The following is a 6,353-nucleotide window of genomic DNA, read 5'->3' on the forward strand; positions in this document are numbered from 1 at the left end:
TCAAGTCCCAGTAATCCGAGGGCAGCTGATGGAGAGATAAAAGAGAGAAGGAAAGAAAGGAAAAAAAAAAAAAGAAAACGGGTGGGTGAGAAGGAAGAGAAGGAGATGGAGAAAGGAAAGATGGACTGAAAAGCAGAGTGGCCAAAAGGGAGGGAAAGGATGAAAGGAAACATTAAGTATGATGGGTATTTGGCCTCTCTTTAAAAAAAAAAAAAAAAAGACATGGTAGTTTGTAAGCCAAATTCTTTGTGTCAAGATTATGTTTGTAAAACAGTACTCTACATGAAGTATTTTTGTTATCATTAATAATCTCAGCTCTCTTAGCTTTACCAGATTGTTGAGAAAATTAAGGTTTGGAAGAAATGAAATCTAACTGTCTTTGCGCCATCTTTCCCCCTAAATAAACATTCTTTTGTATTTTTTAAAGTAGGACCCCTTATCTCCCAAATAGCTGGGAAAAGCTTATGGATATGCTTCATGACGGTGTTCATGCAGCCTCCTAAAGAGAAACTAAGCAAATGTCAAAACAACCTGTTGTGGTGCACGTTGCTGTTTTGACAAGGTGAGTGAGTATCACTGTGTGGTATATGGGTGGTAATGGAGACGAGGGGGATCAGAGGGGTCTGCTCTGAGACGCTCCTCCTGGAAGAGAGGCTCAGAGATGGACTGTGAAATTAAAAACAGCAGGCCACAAAAGAAGCCCCAGCTGGAAGAGCTCATTCACAAACTGATACTCCTCTGAGTGCCGGCAGACCGGCGCACCTTCGTCCCAACCCAGCACAAAGAAACGGACGTCTGCAGTGGAACTCGGCAGCTGCAACGCGCTCGCTTGTCTTACCAGGGATGTGCGACGATTGGAACGAAAAATGCACAAACTGGGTTTCTGGAGCACCAAAGTATGTTGGAGGAACGGGAAGAGTTTGTGCAAATGTACACATGCAGCGAAGAAAACTGTTGCATGAATGTGAAATCATTTATTTTTAGGTTTAGAAAAAAATATATGTGCTTCATGAATTAAAATTACAAAAATCTGGTTGTAAATCTCCAGTTAAAAAGGCAGTTGTTCTGCATACATGTAATGTGTAACTTGAGAAGAGTTTAGTTTGTTATAACAGGGTAACTTTCAGAAGCTTAAAGCAATGATTCCGATCTTCTAGAAAGGTTATGAACAATTAATGTTTTCCCTGTTGTAGGTAGCTTTTTGAACACCCTCAGTTTGGAGAAATTAGAGCCTAATTTTATGAGATTCACAAGCTAACGGCTAAAGTGAACTGCTGTCCTCTTAAAACAACTTGAATCCTCAAAAATGACCAGTTCATGCAAACACGTTTTTAGAAACCTTCACATCGCTTTCACGTTTGCATTGACATGGTTATTTACATAGGATAGAGGCAGTAGCAGCTAGCTGTAGCACTCCGGGTACAGCCTTGGACACATGGCAGGAACATTAAGTTATTACTGCTGGAGTGATCTTGTAAAGTATGACTTTGCAAATGTTTGAAACTGGGTTCACATTCACTGTGAAATTTTAGACTGAAGTCGTTTTATAGTTTTAGTGGTCCACTTTGGTTCGGACCTCGCCTAGCTCATCAGTCCAGTTAATATTAAACTTTATTTCTCCAAACTGAGGTCACTCAACAACTAAGATCTAAAAGAACTTGTTGGCTTATCTTAAACTATATGTATCTATAACTGGTTAACTTCTGGAGTCAACCCAATTGAAGACGACCGCCACAGCTGATCAACCTAACCCCACAGAACAATGACTGTAAGTCACTGAGTTTTACAAATATTGAGCTAAAATTGGGTGTGGTAGTAGCTGAGAGTCCCAACACGTAGTTCAAGCGTGAATGAAAACTCCAACCACCCAGTTAACCTTTCAGCACCTGTCCACAGCTGGCTGGATGTAATCTGTAACAAAGCTTCAGTAATAGTAACTGAACTGGTTTATGATGGAAGCTGGTGGCACAAGGGTAACTAAATCCTAGTAATAGTGGGCAGTACGGTGTTGTAGTCTGCTAAATCTGTTGAGCAGTTCCAGCGGTGTCCTCTGCTTCGAGAAGGAGGTCATCGACTTCAGGACATAGTGACACTGCAAACACAGACTCAGACAACACAAACAACAGACTGACACTGCAGCTCAAGGTGGGGTGTGTGTGAAAAAAGTCAGTTAAACCGAGTGTGTTCGGAGGATGAAGGAGTATGTGTGCACATGGCTCTGTTTAGGTCCTGGAGGCTTGTTTAGCTGACCTCAGTGAAAGCAAACCTCATGACAGAAGGTCTGGCATTGTCTGTGTGCCTGGGCTGCACTGGAGCCAGACCGTCTGCCGGCCGCCAGCTTTGCTTGCTTATAACGGCTGAGAACATCCGATCCCCTTGGGGAGGACAAGAGGGGGGGTGGATCTGCTGCACCACTCGCTGCTTTCCTCTCTGTCTTTATCTCTACTCTTTAGGCAAAGAACAAGCATTAGCCGGGTCATCAGCTAACATGTTCTTTATGAACATGTGTGTGTGTGTATGTGTGTGTGTGTGTGTGTGTGTGTGTGTGTAAGGGGGGAGGCTGAGTGGAAGAAGCAAAAGTTTGGACAAGGACATGAGCTCCTAAAGAAAAACTTTAGCTTTATTCATTTTCTGTGAAAATACAGTGTGAATGCTGAGTGCTGAAATTTGCTGAAAGAAGAGGAAAGCTGAGTTGTTGAGACTAAGAGAAGCAGAACAATAGCTAAAAGGAGCAAAATACTAGCTAAAAGCTGAAAGCAACAAAGGGCAACTAAAAGCTAAAATTGGCCAAATGCTAGTTAAAAAGGTACAAGTCACAAAAGACTAGCTAAACATATTTAAAGGCTAGAAGCTAAAATTAACAAAAGGGTAACTAAAAGCAAAATAACAGCTAAAAACTAAAAGCATCATGTGGTAAGCTGAAGCCTTAAAGTATCAAAAAGCTAGTTAGAAGATAAAAGTAGCAGGACAGCTAACAACTAAAAGAAAACAAAACTAAAGTCAGTTTGCTGAAGCAGATTTCAACGCACAATGTTTTTGAAGGAACTGAAGAGATCTCAGTGTGTTTCCATGGGGAAAATATTGTGAATAAAGGTATAAGTATAAAAGTACCAAATAAAAGTCATCGCAGCCATCTTCTAAATGAGCTGAACATTTTGATATGTGAATGGCTAAAATAGAACAAAAATATGCAGAAGTAGTCAGACTGGGGGAAAAAATACGGAAAAATAAAAAAAACACATAAAAACAACTGTGTGAATGCTGAATCGGGATTCATACAATTACTGTCCAAAATACAGTGTCCCGGTAGCGTCAAACTTTTCCACTGATGAGTGAGTCCTCTTTGATTCTATCCAACGTAAGCCTATTAATTTATCTATCACACTTCCACAAAAGGCTAAAGCTTTGTGCTCTGACAGAAACAAATTGTCTCTAATCATCTCCAGATGTCCATCTTCCACCCTGACACAACACTTCCACTCCTCCTGAGCTGTGTATCCACAGAGTCTGTGCAGCAAAGCTGTAGCAGACTCCCCACGCGGCACAGGAAAGGAACATTTTTAAACTGTGTTCATTACTTCCTGGCTAGAGCGGTCGCCCCCATCCGAGTGTCGCAAAATAGCAAGAAGTCAGTTTTTCTTGCATTGCGCAAAGGTGGAAAACAAACAAGTAAGTGGAAAGCCGGACAAACGCTGCTTCTGCTGCTTCAGCTTTATGTTTTCAAGTCAGTGTGGGAAACGGGCGAACACATCTATGACTGCATGGAAAAAAAGGAAAAAAAAAAAACAAGGCAAAAAGAAGACTTATTTTCCCAGGGTACGGATTCATACGGTGGAAGGTGGAAAACTTAACATCCTGCAGGGGAAGATAGGCAAAGCAGAAGTTGTTTCAAAAACAAAATGACAAAACGAAGAAGGCTGTGAACGAATGAGGCGAACAGAGACAGAGTCCTCAACGTCTGACCACTGTTTTCTGAGAGCTTCATTAGAATCAGTCCTCTGAGTCAGGAGATATTTTGCTCACAAAAATGGCTACAATTCAGTCTGTTTTACAAATACTGGGCTCAGATTTGGTGGTTTAGTGGCTAAGAGTCATTCACAACACATACTGTAAGCACTGACAGATCCCTTTTTTCAAGATTTGACCCAAACAGCTGTAACTCTGACATTTCCAAACATATGCTGATCTTACTTTAAAAGTCTGACAACAAAGGCGGCAGGCGATATGCATTCCTTCAAAGGATGCTAGGCGTTTAATGAATTTATTGCTTTATTTATATAACTTCACATTTAGCCTAACAGTCTAATAGTTTATCTGCAGTGGTTCACAGCGACCGTCCATCTGCTGTCCAGATCCCTCAGTGTGTGTCCAGTAGCTGCTCCTCACTGCACACTTACAACACAGAACAAGGCCCAAACATGGCTGCCGGCACATCTGGAGCCCGGGCTGGCCACCAGCCACACGCCCCCGCGTACATTACAGCTCACTGTAAACGCACGTGTTCATACCAGCAGACAAAAACACCACTGGTACGGACGGTCTTTGTTGGGTACGGGGTCAGACAGAGTCGACAGCCTGCTCGGATTTTTGCCTTGTCATGTAAACGGACAATGAAAACAACTCTGCAGTCTCAGAAATACGGTGGCGATCGACAGGTAGAAGCAGCCAATCAGAACACGGTGCGTGCAATAGCTCACCTCGGACTAGCTGACACAGAGACCTGGATGAGTCAGTCTAAGATGTTGCGTGATGATTTAATCTGCAAACCCAGATGAAATCGCAAACACTTATCTGCCTTTGACAGAACAAAATGTGGGCAGGAGACCCGGGCTGCTGCAGAGCCGGAGTTTGGAAAATGAACTTCTTTTTGCAAAAAAATAAAAAATAAAAAAACGTACCTTTATCAACCACATTACAGTGAGTCTTTTAGACCTGCTACAACAGAAACAAACAATTTATTTGATGTTTTTCCTGTATAGATTACTATATATTGGTGAAGAGAAACTCCTGTTTCCTGTTTGTTTTCAGTTTAAAGTTGTTTTTTTTAAAGTTTCCAACTAAACCCTGGTCATTATACATAAAACTAAAGCTAGTAATGTTGGCATGTCGGCAGGTTATTGTTACGGAGCAAAAAGATTCAAATCTGTGCAAAAGAAATCCAATGGAGTGCCCAAATTGGTGCGCTATTCCTAAATATGACCATTAGATCGTGTGTTTTACAAAGTGGCTCACCACGTGTAAGTGAGTAGTAAAAAAGAAGAATGTAATGACTTTTTGTAGTTCAGCAACTTACCTTATTATGATGAAGAAACTGGTCAAATTCAACAGTAAGATGTGCAGACATGTTAGTTTTTATTTTACACCTTAAAGAGATGCTTCATATGCTTTTAAGTGGGATGCTGTGGAAAAGTTATAAACATTTAACACAATTACCTGCCGTAGATGGCTCTTTGAATGACATCAGTTTAAAAAAATCTGAGTTTAATTATGACCTTGTTGACGAGTTAACTGCTAGTCAAAGAGGGACCAGACCAAAGTGAATGACTACCATCTTAAAACATCTCAAAAGTTTCCCTGTGGTTCATGTGAACACTACATTATAAACTTGTACATGAATTAAACGTTCTCCACAGAGTCCCACTTCAAATGATCTGAACTATCCCTTCAGGAGCTAAAAGAAAATCAATTTATTACAAATTTTTAAACTATGAAATCTTGTCTTCTCCAAGTTTTAACTTTTTAATTTATTTCAATAGAAAAAATATAGATGTTTTCAAATTGCTGCATAAATTTCAGTGAGTAAAAAAAAAAAAAAAAGACAGCAAAGAAAGAATCTGTGCTTGAGTAAATGGTCAAGCTACTTGCCCCCACAGAATACGCAGACAAGTGCGAAGCTCCGATCATTTCTCTAACGTTTGTTGTGTTTCTGCTTTCTGGCAAAGTGACAACAATATTCCCCTTCTCCTACAGTCAGACACGGAGACACTCAGTCCTTATTACACATAATGACACTTAAATACACGGGGAATTTGAAAAATGAAAAGTGTTTTCATATCTACAGTACGTCTGCTGCTTAATAAGCTGCAATTAAGTTATTCGGTTTCATAGCCGCTGCGAGACACCTAAATAATCTCTTTTGTGTGCCGCAGAGGAGCCGGTTCTGTCCCAGGCCTTTTCACCTCTCTTCATCTTCCTTTCTAACCGAACAAGAATTGACAAGTTCTTGTCATTCCTGGCCGGTTGGAGGGCCCCCCCCCCCAAACAAAAGACCCCTTGTTTGAGACGTACCCCTGTCAGACTGCAAACTTTGATATTAAAAACTCTGCAGCGAGAGAAGGGGGGGGGGGGGGGGG

This window comes from Kryptolebias marmoratus, linkage group LG11, assembly GCF_001649575.2.
Source record: "Kryptolebias marmoratus isolate JLee-2015 linkage group LG11, ASM164957v2, whole genome shotgun sequence".
NCBI lineage: Eukaryota > Metazoa > Chordata > Actinopteri > Cyprinodontiformes > Rivulidae > Kryptolebias > Kryptolebias marmoratus.